Raw genomic sequence first — 14,702 nt, 5'->3', positions numbered from 1 at the left:
AGATCACTCAGCATCTAAGGGTTAAATGACTCATCCTTCCAATCCTGTCTGTGTCCTGCTTTGCCCAGCAGACACGCCGATCTCTTCTGAGTACCTCTGTGATGTTCCAACAGATTGGCATGAAGGGGTTACTTCAAGGTACATGGTCGGATGCAGTAGTTCTGTAATCGAATGATCGTGCCTGAAATAGGGACATGCGCATTTGCTTCAAGGGGGACAGATCTTCATGGGAGACAGATCTTGCCGCTACACCGGACCCTCTTCCTCTGGAGGGGGGCCCTTGGTGCATGGAGGGCCCTGGACAGTAATGGTGAGAGCGGCCCTGTGGTCGGAGGGGGGATGCGATCGGAGGGCAGTGGTGCGATAGGGGAGAAGGATGCGATCGGAGGGGGGTGTAATTGGAGGGTGGGGGATGCGATTGGAGGGGGGGGTGCGATCGGAGGTGGGGGTGTGCAGTCAGAGGGGGGGATGCGATCGGAAGGCGGGGGTTTGATAGGTAAGGGGGATGCGATCGGAGGGGGGGTGGATGTGATCGGAGGTGGGGGTGTGCGATTGGAGGGTGAGATGTGATCGGAAGGCAGGTGTGCGATCGGAGGGCAGGATGCGATCGGAGGGGGGTGTGCGATTGGAGGGGGGTGTGCGATCGGAGGGAGGTGTGCGATCAGAGGGGGGGTGCGATTGGAGGGCAGGATGCAATCAGAGGGGGTGATGCGATCGGAGGGGAGTGTGCGATCGAAGGGTGGGGATGCGATTGGAAGGCGGGGATGCGATGGGTGAGGGGGATGCGATCGGAGGGCGTAATGTGATCAGAAGGCAGGTGTGCGATCTGAGGGCAGGGTGCGATCGGAGGGCGGGATGTGATTGTAGGAAGGGATGGGATCGGGGGGCGGGATGCAATCGCAGGGGGGATGCGATCGGAGGGGGTTGTGTGATCGTAAGGGAATGCATGATTTTAGGGCAGGATGCGATCAAAAGGGGGTGTGCGATCGGAGGGGGGGTGCGATTAGAGGCCATTATCCCGGAGAGATCAGCTACACCCGGCATGACGTCTCTATTTGCAGAATATCAGACAGGGTTTTATATTCTATACAATAATATCGGGATCTGTATATAATATAATCCTGTATACTGGGATCTGTATACAGGACACTGATCAGCCAGAACATTACGACCATTGACAGGTGAAGGGAACATTGATTATCTGCTTACAATGACATCTGAAAGTGGCTGAGATATATTAGGCAGCAAGTGAACATGTTGTCTCTGAAGTTGAAGTTTTGAAACCAGAAAAATAGGCATCACAGTTTGTTGTCTATGGGAGTTGTATATCTGCAGACTAGTCAGGGTGCTCATGCTGACCCAGCTCCACAGACAAAAGCCCCTACAATGATCACATGAGCATCAGAATTGGAGCACGGAGTAATGGAAGAAGGTGGCGGGTCTGAAGAATCACGTTAGTTTTCTTACATCATGTGGATGGTTGGGTGTGTCTCACTTACCTGGGGAGGAGATGGCTGTGGGATGCAGTATAAGAAGAAGGTAAGTCGGTGGGGGCAGGGTGGTGCTTTGGGCAATGTTCTGCTGGGAAGCCTTGGCTCCTGCCATTCATGTGGAAGTTACTTTCTACAGACCACCTACCTAAGCATTGCTGCTGATGGAGTCCAACCCTTCATGGAAACGCTGTTCCTGGATGGCAGTGGCCTCTTTCAGCAGGAGAATGCTCCCCGCCACACTGCAAAATGGTTGGAGGGGTACAGGGAGTTTGAGGTGTTGACTTGGCCTCCAGTTCTCTAGATCGCAATCCAATCAAGTAACTGGCTTTTACAGCAGTGAACATGGACGGTTGTTGGCTGGCTGGCATGTTGAACTGGCTATCTTATCCCCCTCTTTGATAAGTTATACCTATCCATGTTCCTTGTGCAAAATCCATTGTTAGACTGGGGCTGGCTGACAAGTTGAACTGGGTAGCCTTAGTAGTTTATTCAGTAAAGCACAGTGCCAGCTGTAATCTCTTGTCGATGGTCAAATCAGTTCTATATCATCGTGGCTCTTTGATAACCGCATAGGATAGCACTGTATATGTTTTAGTATGATGGATTATAAAGGAATAGTTGAAAAGATTGAATAAATGCAACCATGGTAAAATAAACAAATACGTGTATGCTGTTACACAGTTAATATTTCTGTTAATGTTCATGAGAATTCATATCGTTTATTCTTTGTACCATTTCCTATGGATATTTCTATAGTTAGTTATATGCTGCCACCAGTGGCCTTATTTGGTAATGCATTTGTTTTTCATATTGCCTCCCTGAGATCTATGACACAGTTCCTTTGTATATGAAGCTCCTCCCTTCTTCTTGAGTACAGGACTTCCTGTGTCATGGAGGCAGCTAACAGTCCACATGTAACAGGGACACATGTATTCTGCATAGTACGCTACAGAAAGTATCATCTTTTGACCGCATAATACTGGAAACCATTCATTCTGCTGTATCCTGTTTCACATGTACAGAATAAAGCAACTTCTGGATGAACACAGTATTGGTGAGTTCAGCTATCTGATAAGGATTGTCCACAGTGATTATATCCGTTTATACAGGCTAGGCAGAGAGGTCTCACAAGGGATAAATTGCTATCACAACAATCTGAGTCAGAATAAAGTGCATTGAAGCCTGCAGAGCATGGCAGTTACAATCAGTTTATTGCTGGTGCAGTGCATAGGCTCCTGCATCGTCCCCAGCCCAGCCCCCAGTCTCTCTGGAGGTATGCACATACTGTTTTGGAAGTGGAGGAAAATATCAATGGATTACAAGTATAGTGACACCACCACACAGCGCTCTAATTAGATCTGTGAGTTCCTCTGCTCTTGTGGCAGATGGGACTTGTAGTCTTTCCAATCACTGATCCCTGTGAATTGGTCACATGGCTGTGTGATCAGAGCCATACACAGCTGCACCTAAATCAAACTCAAACAGCCTCAGGTAGAAGCATAAACAAAAAATAGACAAAGCACACATGTGCCCTAGTGCAATGAATCCTTTAATAATGAACCATATTACATAATACAATATCAAAATCGCAGATCTCTGTGAGGAACTCTCGTGCCTTGTGCCTCCTTATGCATCCACACTTGTCTGGGGGTACCCATGCTGGCACATGAAGTGTCCTATCCAAAGTGTGACACCAGTGGGGCAGAGGGAGGACCAGAACACCAGTTCAGTCCTCAGCGCCGGCTTGCTCAAGGTGCCGGGGACCCTGCATGTGCCACAGCTGTGGACAAAGCTGGCACTGCTAGCGGAAGAGAGGGTGGAGGCCACGGTTGAATCGCTGAGGCCTGTTTCTGGTACAGTGTTGGCCCCCTTTTTTCATGTCTTTTTTCAGGACTTGGAAAAGGGGGTCATGCCCCCAAAATGTGAGGTGCATAGTATTGTGTTAATTGCACTTGGAAACACAATCACTGGATATTTGTATCTTTGTTTTTTTTTTGTGCATGTAGAAGCACTCTGTGGTTCCGGTGATGTGGGGTGCAGTTTCAGGATGGGGGGGTTGGAGAAGGTGACCATATGTTATGTTACACCTTAAATATAGATTTAATATGAAATCTGGTCAGAAAGGTGAACGTAGCCTTTTAGGACTTTATTGAATCCTATTGCTTCCACTCATGTATGGCATATGTCTGCAGCAGCAGAGGGTTTTACACAGTTTCCCAGGTCCTGTAGCATGTATCTTTAACAAGCCGATTTTCAGCTGTCAGGTAGAAGCGATCTGGTGGATGTACAGCTGATGGATCACTTTCATGGGTCCCCGTTAATGCACCATCCAATTCCCCTACCACCTCCCACTATGTTTCCCGGGTTCCAGTTTTCCACCTTTGAACCTCAGACTCGCACTGCGTGATCTGCGCTTCATTGGCTTCAGTGAAGGGCAGGGGAGACATCAGGGGTCTAATTGCCAGGTGTCTTTTGCAGGTAACCATCCCTAAATATTTTAAGATGATGAGAAAGATGACGGCATTGAGTGGTTATAAGAATGCGTATGAGTAACTGCTTTTGTATTGGTGGAATGGGAATGCTTTGTTAGTCTTTATTTTATGACCTGGCTGTGTTCTTTCTGTTCGCAGAATCGCTCCATAGACCATCGTGTTGATCTGTATTCTCTGCAGCTCTATTGCTGGGATTATTCTGATCTGTGCCAGTAGTAAGTAAGCTTTTATTTTTCATTTATTGCTGTATAAATACTTGCTGTGTGTTGGCTATAGGCAATACATGGTACACAATCCTTCCATGTCCACATCTCCATTATTCACTGGCATCCTCTATGGGTTCCGGCACAGTAATAAATGAGATGGATTTAAGGTGAATCTTCAAACAAAATCATTTTTTCTATTGTTTTTGCAAATGGAAGTGTTAGGACATCTGTTGAGTTTCTATTGACATTTATCAAGGAAATTTCACTTAACCCACATAGGAAATGAGGAGAGTAAAGCAGGGTATATGCGTATTGAAATTCCTCCTGTCCAGCAGGAACTGCCCATATCTCAGTACGTGTGTATCCCTCACTTGTGTGCATGCTGGGATTTGGGAAGTTGTTTTTCGGTTTTTCTTTTGTTTTTTTTCTTCCCATTCAATCAACTGGTTGCTTGAAAAAAGACTGTGTATACCCAGCTAACGTTTACACTATATGAAAGGCAAAAAAAAAATCACAGAGGTTCTAACACTTCCCCTTCTATGAATAAAGTGGTTTTATTTGCTGATGCGTCCCTAGAGAGATTCCGTTCACTTCCTGTACCTTTGAACATGTAGGGAGGAGGAATCTCCCCTGCAGTGAGCACAGACAGAGATCCTAACTGCATCCCACCTTCTTTGGAAAAAAGGTTTTGGCAGGAATAACACTTTTTCCTAGTTTAAGATAGTTAAATAGTAAAAAAAAATTTGGTAAATGCCTTTTAACCACTTCAAGTCTGGACACTTTTACCCCCTTCCTGTCCAGGCCAATTTTCATCTTTCAGCACTATCACACTTTGAATGACAATTACGCGGTCATGCAACACTGTACCCATATGAATTTTTTAGCATTTTTTGAGATGGATAAAACTTTATTTTGGTGGTATTTATTCACCACTGGGATTTTTTTTTTTTTGCTATATAAATGAAAAAGTCCCAAATATTTTGAAAAAATAAATAATCTTTCTTCATAAATCTTGGCCAAAATTTATTCAGTTATCTTGTTAGTAAAAAAAAAAAAAAACAAATTAGTTTATAACCAAAAATTATTATAACTTTTCAAAAACTCTTTTTACATTTTTATTTTATTTCTTTATATTGTTATTTATGTTTTTTTTGTCAACATACTGTCACCCTTGCAGTAAAAAAAAAAAAATCTTCATCACCCCCCACAAGTAGTACAGTGTCACTACTTGTGGGGGGTGTTGAAGATTTTTTTTTTTATACTGATTGCTTTTACACCCATAAAAGCTGTAAAAGCAATAATTTCTACTCTTCTCTGGCTGCATTCTTGCAGCCATTGAGAAATACTGTGTGAGCTGTGATTGGTCACAGCTTGTCACATGGTACAAGGCTGTTGTGAATAGCCTTGTACCATGTCACCTCTGTGATCATTCACAGATTTCACACGTAGTAAGCAATGATGTCAGAAATTACATCTTGCTTACTACTCTTCATGTGATCACTGATTGGCCAATCAGTGATCACGTGATCGTCACACAGACGTCCTGTACAACAATCGCGGTGCTGGGTGCACACAGGTAGGGAGCGGGGAGGACGATTATAATCGGCCACCCACCCCTGCACTGCTCCCGTCTGGCCGTTTATATACATGGGCCCCACGGGAAGTGATTAATTACCTTCCTAGTTCCTGTCTACCTCCCATATCCACACCAGTGAAAATCCCAGTACTTCCAGGTATAAAAACACATGGCTATACCCCCTGCCTTCCCACAATGCATTATTTGCTATCATGAGCGAGTCACCATTCTCAAATCCTGTTACATGGAGGCAATCCTGGCAGACCTGGATTTGCATAGGGTCTGCAGTGCAAAACACAACTGCAAACTGGATCAGAAAGCCATCCTCTGTGTGACCTCCTGTAGGTGGTGGTGGGAAGGAGGTGCAGAGTGGCCACGGTTCTAGAATGACAGGCAAACTTCCCTGAAGGTGGTGGGTTGGCAGGGAGATACTAGAGAGAATATAGAGGGTGTAGGTGGCACGAAGGGAGATACTAGAGGGGCTATAATCTGTAGGTGGCAGGCAGGGAGACTCTAAAGGGGCTATAGACTGTATGAAGGTTGCAGGGGAGATGCTAGAGGTACTGCAATGGTAAAATATTTACTGGGTATATCTGTCAAAAGACACAGGTAACGTTTGCCTTTTAACTCTTATTTTAGTTGATAAAAAGTGGGATATTTCCAGTAACTGGATTTGAAAACCCTGTAGTGCAGTCCATGGTTGAAGGTAGAACTGCCTCTTCTGCCTGTCCTTGGATTTTAATTTGAAATACCAGAAGCAAAGCCTCTGGAGGTGTTTTCTACATCCTGGGATGTCTGGGGACATTTGACTTTTATCTAATCCCTCCAATGAATAACACATCTCTGCTGTAAAGTTGTATTTATTTTATTATCTATTATTGCTTACTTTTTAAGGATCCTGTATGTCACCATATTTGTGAATTTTGCTTTTGCCTTTTTTGAGAAGCCCTCATCTCTAACTGTAACATCAGACGTGCGTTACCGCACTGACCTTTCTGTACAGGTAATAACCATTACTGTCCGGCTGACCTAGAATTTATACGTATTTTACACCAAAAACAGGCTAATAAGGCCAGTTCTCACATGCCCACATCTGAATCACGCAGGAACATGCTGTGCTTTCCTTTGCAATTAAACCTAGATGCAAAACATACAGCTTTGGCAATCTGCAGCGGGTGTCAATAGAAATTTAATGACACCCCAAGTGCCGGTCACAAATGCAGTGTGTTTGCCCGCACCAGATTGCATGGTACTTTTGTACCATGTGATCTGGTTACAGTGGGGCTTATTTATTAAAGCTGGGGAGTGCAAAATCAGGCTGACTTCTGCATAGAAACCAGTCTGCTTCCAGGTTTTATTGCCAAACCTTAATTGAACAAGCTGAGGTTAGCAGCTGATTGGTTTCTATGCAGAAGTGAGCCTGATTTTGCACTCCCAAGCTTTAGTAAATATACCCCAGTGTGGCACAGTGCAGTGCGACTTTAGCCCATTCAAAATTCATGGCCTTGAATTCACACCGCACAGGAATGCAGAGCGCTTTCTTGTGCAATTCAGCTCTGGGCATGGTGTAAACCTGTCATCAAACTGAAAGTCTAATAAAGTGAATGTTCGCCTTTAGTAACTTTGAACAACAATTCTCCTGTATGCAATTCCAGATTCCTTGAATGGAACCTACCAGTGGTCCTCATTTTAAAATGCTGCTCTTGGTTTCCTTTACATATGCATTAGGGGTCTTTTCTACAGAAACCTCTGGCCCCTTGATCCCCCTCCATCCTGCTGTTTGCAGAACTGGCTGCATGCTACATGTGCGCACCCCATAGTGGGCGCACAGTTGTAGCATGGGTGCTACAAGGTTCAATCTATGTGCATGTGCAGTATTCTGCCTCATTTTCTAGTTGCAGCAGCTGAGTTCAGGCATTAAAGTAGTTCTAAATCCTCAAGGGTTTTTAACTTAATGGATTTTATGCATTAAAGCGAAGTTCCACTCACCCTGTCCAAAAATAAGTCAGCAGCTACAAAACCTGAAGCTGCTGACTTTTAAAAAACAGCCACTTACCTGTCCCTCGGTCCCATTGTGTGTCCCCTGTAGCCCGTTTCACCGGCCGTCCTGTGTTCCAGGCACCGGCATCTTCAGATTGGGCACCCGGCTGTGACAGCTTGCGGCTTCACATCCGGGTACCCGCTGCACATGTGCGAGTAGCACTGCGCTTCATGAACGGTCCTGGTCACTTTCACCCACCAGCAAGCTTCTGTTCACCTAATGTAAACAGGGCTCATATTCTGCACAGCGCTCCCATATTTACTATACAATCTTGCTCTGGGTCCGTCCACCTCTCTCTGCCCAAAATCCCAGCTGCTAATCCAGTTCTCCACTGTAAACTTGAGGCATGGAGAAAATCAGATGACTGCATGACCGGTAAACAACATTAACTTTGATTGTATACTCTTCATAAATGAATTACAATGCAGCAGGATGAACAAGACTACTCTAGCTTGCTTCACGCCAACCAACGCTTACTCATAGGGTGCTGGTTGGCATAAAACATGTTAGGGGTAGTCTTTCATCCTGCTGCACTGTCATTGATTTTACAAAGAGTATACAATAAAGGAGGTCATTGGCTGCTGGATATGTCAATCACTGGTTCCCAGCCAGCGATTCCTAGCCGGGACTTGGTGATTGTCGGCAGGGCTGAGAGGGGAGAGATCTGTGTGTAAACACAGATCTCTCTCCTGTCAATATGGACATGCTGCTTTGTATCTCTCTGCACAGCAGAGAGATACAAAGCAGCATGTCTCCCAAGTAAAAAACACAGCATACGTAGTAAAACACACACAGCACACAGTTAACCCTTTGATCGCCCCAGATGTTAACCCCTTCCTGCCCAGTGTCATTAGTACAGTGTCAGTGCTTTTTATTAGCACCGTTCACTGTATTAGTGTCACTGGAGATGTCAGTGGCAGTTATTCAGTTCCCACCCAGTATCAGAATGCCCACCGAAGTCCCGCTATAAGTCACCGATTGCCGCCATTACTAGCATAAAAAAAAAAAATATTCCAGCATATATATACCATCACTTGTAGATGCTATAACTTTCACGTAAACAAAATATACAGTTATTGGGATTTTTTTTTAGTAAAGACATGTAGCAGAATACATTTTGGCCTAAATTTATGAAGAAATTTTATTTTTTTATTTTTTTTTATTGGGTATGTTTTATAGCAAAAAGTAAAAAATATTGTTTTTTTTTTTTTTTCTTCAAAATTGTCAGTCTTTTTATAAAGCGCAAAATTAAAAAACGCACAGGCGATCAAATACCACCGAAAGAAAGCTCAATTTGTGGGGGAAAAAAAGGACATACATTTCATTTGGGTGCAGTGCTGCATAACTGCGCAATTGTCAGCTAAAGCAACGCAGCGCCGTATCGTGAAAATGGCCTGGTCAGAAAGGGGGGTAAATCCCCTGGAGGGCAAGTGGTTAAACAACATGTCATGTTCAATGGGGTCAGACCACAACTGTGTCCCTCACCCTCACCTAGCAAAAAGTAAAAAATACTGGTTTTTGTTTTTTTTTAAATTGTCAGTCTTTTTTTTTTTTATAGCGCAAAAATATAAAAATGCAAATACCACCAAAAAATATCTCCAGCAGTGGTGCGCAAAATCATGTGTGTGTGTATGTATTTTTTTCAGGTCCTTTTATAGCGCCGTCAATTTACGCAGCGCTTTACATATATATTGTACATTCACATCAGTCCCTAACCCTCAAGGGGTGTACAATCTAAGGTCCCTAACTCACATTCATACATACACATACTAGGGCCAATTTAGACAGGGTCCAATTCACCTACACACACATATATATATATTGCGCATGTATCTGTATGTGTGATTTTGCATTTCCTGGTAGAGGACGTGCGCCCCTACCCTCGCCACTATTCGCAGCCTTGGCTGTCAATCACCGGGTCCCGTTCAGGGTCAGTGCTTTTTATTAGTACTGATCACTGTGTTGGTGTCACTGGAAATGTCAGTGACGCCAAGTCAGTTCCCCCCAGTGTCAGAATGTCCTCCGCAGTCCCTCTATAAGTTGCTGATCGCCGCCATTACTAGTAAGAAAAAAAAATCTCAATGTATATATACCGCCATTTGTAAACGCTATAGCTTTCACGTAAACCAATTCATTTGCACTTATTGGGATTTATTTTAGCAAAGACATTTTGGCCTAAATTTATGATGAAATTTGATTTTTTTTTTAACTTTTTTTTACTGGACATGTTTCATAGCAAAAAGTCAAAAATAAAGTTTTTTTCCTCCAAATTGTGTTTTTTTTTTTTTCTTTTTTTTTTGTAGCGCAAAATATAAAAAACGCACAGGCGATCAAATACCACAGAAAGAAAGCTCTATTCATGGGAGAAAATGTAATTTGGGTGCAGCGTTGCATGACTGCGCAATTGTCAGTTACAGTAACCCAAAAAATAGCCTGGTCAGGAAGGGGGGTAAATCCTCTGGAGGGCAAGTGGTTATGCTTTGTGTGCAGAGAGGAAATGGACATACAAACTGCAGCAACATTTAATTTTTTTTATCTTGAAAGTTTTTACTTTTCTGTTTTGTTTTTTTGTCCTCCAGACAAACTGCTAAAGATGATTTGTATTTGTCGGGTGCAGAAGTTTATGCAGCCCTGCCAGACAGTGGAGTTAGGTTGTTGTGTTGACATTCATGTACTACAACATAGCAATACAGCTTTGTCACCTCTCCACTGCAAGCCTGAGATTGGACAGAGGAAGGGCAACGGTAGGCCGATGAGTTAATCTCTTTGTTCTCGCCTTCTGTCAGCAAGATCCTTGTCGGCACACTCCTGATTGGCCACTAATGCTACCCCTCACTTTCCCACCCTGTGATCTACTGTACAGGGGTTTGCAGGAGGATGGTGCCAAGTAAAATGCCAGTACTTGTACTAGTATTTATAACATATTTTAATTACTTTTGATTATAACATAACTGCATTATTTGTTTTTTTTATATCTGCGTTCAAGTTTCTAGAAGAGAGATTGGAAACCTGTGAACCATAGGTTGTCCATAGATGGATCGAAGTTCAGCACGGACCAGCAGAATTTCAATCCATCTACTGTATGGGCTGGCTGGTGGTATAGAAGTCGGTCACTCGATTGACTTCTGTACCACCAGCCTGTTGTGTTTTATTTGCTCGATCAGTGACACGGGCAACACTGATCATTGTATTCTGACAGTGGGAAAGTCTCCCCACTGTCAGAATAAAACTGGCTTCATGAGAGCGAATCCCCCATCAACACAAACTATATTAACAGGGGAATCCAGTTGTTTTTTTCGTTCAGCCTGCTAGTTGAACGAAAAAAAAAAAGCATAATCTACGGCCTTGCATAATTACCACTGCAGCGCTGTCTCCATGCTCCATAAAGAATATTTTCAGATGGAGGGTGCTGACCAATCGGATGCTGTCTAGCCCCTACTGTTATCGCTGCAAGGAGAGGAGAGGAACTCACGGAGATTTCAAATCTTCAGACCTGTGAAGCTGCTTTCTCTCCTCTCTATGCAGGGATGTCAGTATGGGCTAGACGCCATCTGATTGGTCAGCATCGTTCAGGTAACGGTGCTGACCAATCAAAATCTCTTTAGCCCGAACTGTCATACCTGCAAGGAAAGGAGAGAGAGCAGCTTCACAGGTCTGAAGATTTGAAATCTCCGCGGCTTCCTCTCCTCTCCTACCATCTGCTACCATAGTATACATCCCCACACGCTCACTCTCCCATTCTCCACTGTGGGAAATCTCCCCGCTCCAGTGTGAACTCAGGATACGACTGTCTGGGTTCACATATGAGCAGTGGGGAAACCACATGCGATTTGGACAGGAATCGCATTCCTGTTTGAATTGCATGCTATTCTTTGCGGTGCAATTTGCGTCCATACATTCTGTATGGACGCCAATGGCATAGCAAAGTATCGGTAATTGGTAATGGCGAGTACTTGACCGACAGTATCGATATCACACTTGCATCCCTAGTTAGGATATGACAGTGTTGTATCTGATGAATGTTAGACAATGTGGCCAGTAGATTAGATCCATCAGCATTTAGAGCCCGAAATTCAAATGTTGGAATTGTGTCCCTGGTGGTGGGTGTTTATTGGCTAGAATAGTTTTCTCACACCTTTATTTATAATGCTGACATTTTGACATTTGCTGTGTACAATGGTTGCACCATCTAAATCATTTTATGATCGTTATTTCTAGGTTCTGGGTTGCTTGCAAGATTCCAGATTGGACATCGAGTGGATGAGATATTTCCACAATCTACCTGACTCACTTACCTCACTCCTGATGCTGCTGACAACCGCCAATAATCCAGACGGTACGGCTTTATTCTTTCATGCACAAAGCTGAGACCGCAGAACTGAAAGCAAATGCTGCACAAAAAATAGATGACTGGAGTGTTAACTAGTGGATGTGTATTTCTTATTTCTGAAAGATAAAGATCTCGTGTAGGGCCAGTTCACACCACAAAACGCACTCTCCATGCATTCCTGATACGTTTTTGCTTACAGTTCACACCACACTCTGTTGTGGTGCAGTTTTGATGCAGTTTGCCATGTTCCAGTATGGTTCTGTTTAGAACAAAATGCAGCATTTTCTATTTTTTTACTGCACCAGAAGCTGAAATAGGCTATGGGATTTGCAGTGTGCATAGAACAGTGCGTATGATCACAACTAGTGCGCATGCTTGTTTCAAACAAACAAGTGGGGGGGGGGGGGGAGCATAGGTATGGGAGCTCATGGAGGATGTAATAAGGAAGCAGAAAATCACAGTAAGAAATGATGTAATAAAAAATAGATTATTATTACAGGGCTATGAACTAGAGGATGTGTTTTGGATTTTTTCTGAATAATAAGGATATTGTTTGTTTAGTGTCACAAAATAAAATCCGGCTTCCTCCTTCCCTTTATAGCCGGCCAATCCTCTCCTTTTTTGTTAGATGTTAAAAATGTGATACTAAGCTTTGGTGTAAAAAAATGTGTTAACCTTAAAAATGTGTTTTTACTGCTTCAAATCTCCATTTGTTTTTTGTGATTGGGCCGTGGGCTGTGTAGTGTGTGTAGAGCAGCGTACATGGCCATAACTAATATTCACTGCTATTTTCACATGAATAGAAGTCTGGGGGATAGGAGACATTCAGGAGTTAATGGCGGATGTCACAAGAAGGCAGATACACAGTAGGAAGCAATTTAATGGAAAATAGATTATGGGAGCATTAACTAGTGGATGTTTAATCTATATATATATTTTTTTGTGCAAAATAAAGGTATCATTTAGTGTCACAAAAAAACAGGCTCCTCCCCTCCTTATAGCCGGCCAATCACGCTCCTTCCTTGCGAGATGTTAAAGTGACACTCCTGAGATGGGCTATGGGATTTGCAGTGTGCATAGAACAATGCACATGATCGCAACTAGTGTGCATGCTTGTTTCCAAGAAACCGGTGAGGAGGAAAAGCATAGGTGTGGGAGCTCATGAAGTATTGGGGAAAACCTCCTGCGCTCAGTCCTACTAAACTAAAAATAAGCTGCTACACCTGCACCTTATTACCTAAAGTGAAAAACCAAAATATAACAATCAATAAGTGCAGCGCTCTGGTGAAAACAAACTAAATCTCAACATAAACAACATGTGATATAATGGTGGAACAAACCGTGAATCTTAATGAGAATGAATGCTAAAACAGTGCAACATCACACGATATTGTGCATATGGTGGACATGACTAATATTAAGCCCCCTAATACAGGGGATATACCCTATAAAACACGTGCTCTGTGTCAACACACTCTATTCATACCATAAATAAACCGCTGATATCAGAAAAAATATATATATACAGCAAGTGAATATAAATAAACACATCACTCAAAGTAATATCTCATAAACAAAACGTGCCACCAGTGTCCACAACAATAAATGCAATCATGCAGGTGAATCTTGTGCATTTGTAGGCTCTGGTGATGACTCCACACACAGCTAGATTGGCTCATCACCTCCTTGCTGCGACCCTAAAAGGGCCTAAATGCCTTATGGATCACTCCTGGATCCCCCTTGGGTTAAAGCGTATCCTCTAGGAATATCCTAAATGGCTCTTATCAGAAAAATCAGCTCCCACATGGTCCACAAAGAGAAAAGCCTCCATAGTGTATTATCATTTATTAACACAGTAATTAAAATAATATACACAGGACACTCACATGATACATCTTTTTGTATACAGCAATTTGAACCTCATGTATGGGTGTACTTGCATAGGTTCTTTAGGGAGTCCAAAGATGGCGTCCGTGCCGGAAATGACGTCACCTATGCGTTGCATCACCTCTCACGTGACTTCCTCAGGTGATGTCATTTCCGGCGCGGACGCCATCTTTGGACTCCCTAAAGAACCCATGCAAGTACACCCATACATGAGGTTCAAAATTCTGTATTCAAGAAGATGTATCATGTGAGTGTTCTGTGTATATTATTTTAATTACTGTGTTAATAAATGATAATACACTATGAAGGCTTTTCTCTTTGTGGACCATGTGGGAGCTGATTTTTCTGGATAAGAGTCATTTAGGATATTCCTAGAGGATACGCTTTAACCCAAGGGGGATCCAGGAGTGATCCATAAGGCATTTAGGCCCTTTTAGGGTCGCAGCAAGGAGGTGATGAGCCAATCTAGCTGTGTGTGGAGTCATCACCAGAGCCTACAAAACGCACAAGATTCACCTGCATGATTGCATTTATTGTTGTGGACACTGGTGGCACGTTTTGTTTATGAGATATTATTTTGAGTGATGTGTTTATTTATATTCACTTACTGTATATAGATATATTTTTTTTTTCTGATATCAGCGGTTTATTTATGGTATGAATAGAGTGTGTTGACA

General features: G+C 43.1%; 1 long non-coding RNA gene across 1 annotated transcript; it reads left to right on the top strand.

Annotated features, from left to right (window-relative positions):
• The first annotated feature begins 108 nt into the window (after positions 1 to 108).
• LOC149466504 (uncharacterized) lies at positions 109 to 12,410 on the top strand. The gene is made up of 3 exons (XR_016312036.1): positions 109 to 310; positions 4,124 to 4,200; positions 12,027 to 12,410. It is a non-coding gene; the product is annotated as an uncharacterized LOC149466504 (long non-coding RNA).
• Positions 12,411 to 14,702: the final 2,292 nt, after the last annotated feature.

Source organism: Staurois parvus, unplaced genomic scaffold, assembly GCF_062004578.1.
Source record: "Staurois parvus isolate SC_StPar_1 unplaced genomic scaffold, SC_StPar_1.0 ptg000126l, whole genome shotgun sequence".
In the NCBI taxonomy this organism is placed as follows: domain Eukaryota; kingdom Metazoa; phylum Chordata; class Amphibia; order Anura; family Ranidae; genus Staurois; species Staurois parvus.
This window is presented reverse-complemented; position numbering and strand designations above follow the sequence as displayed.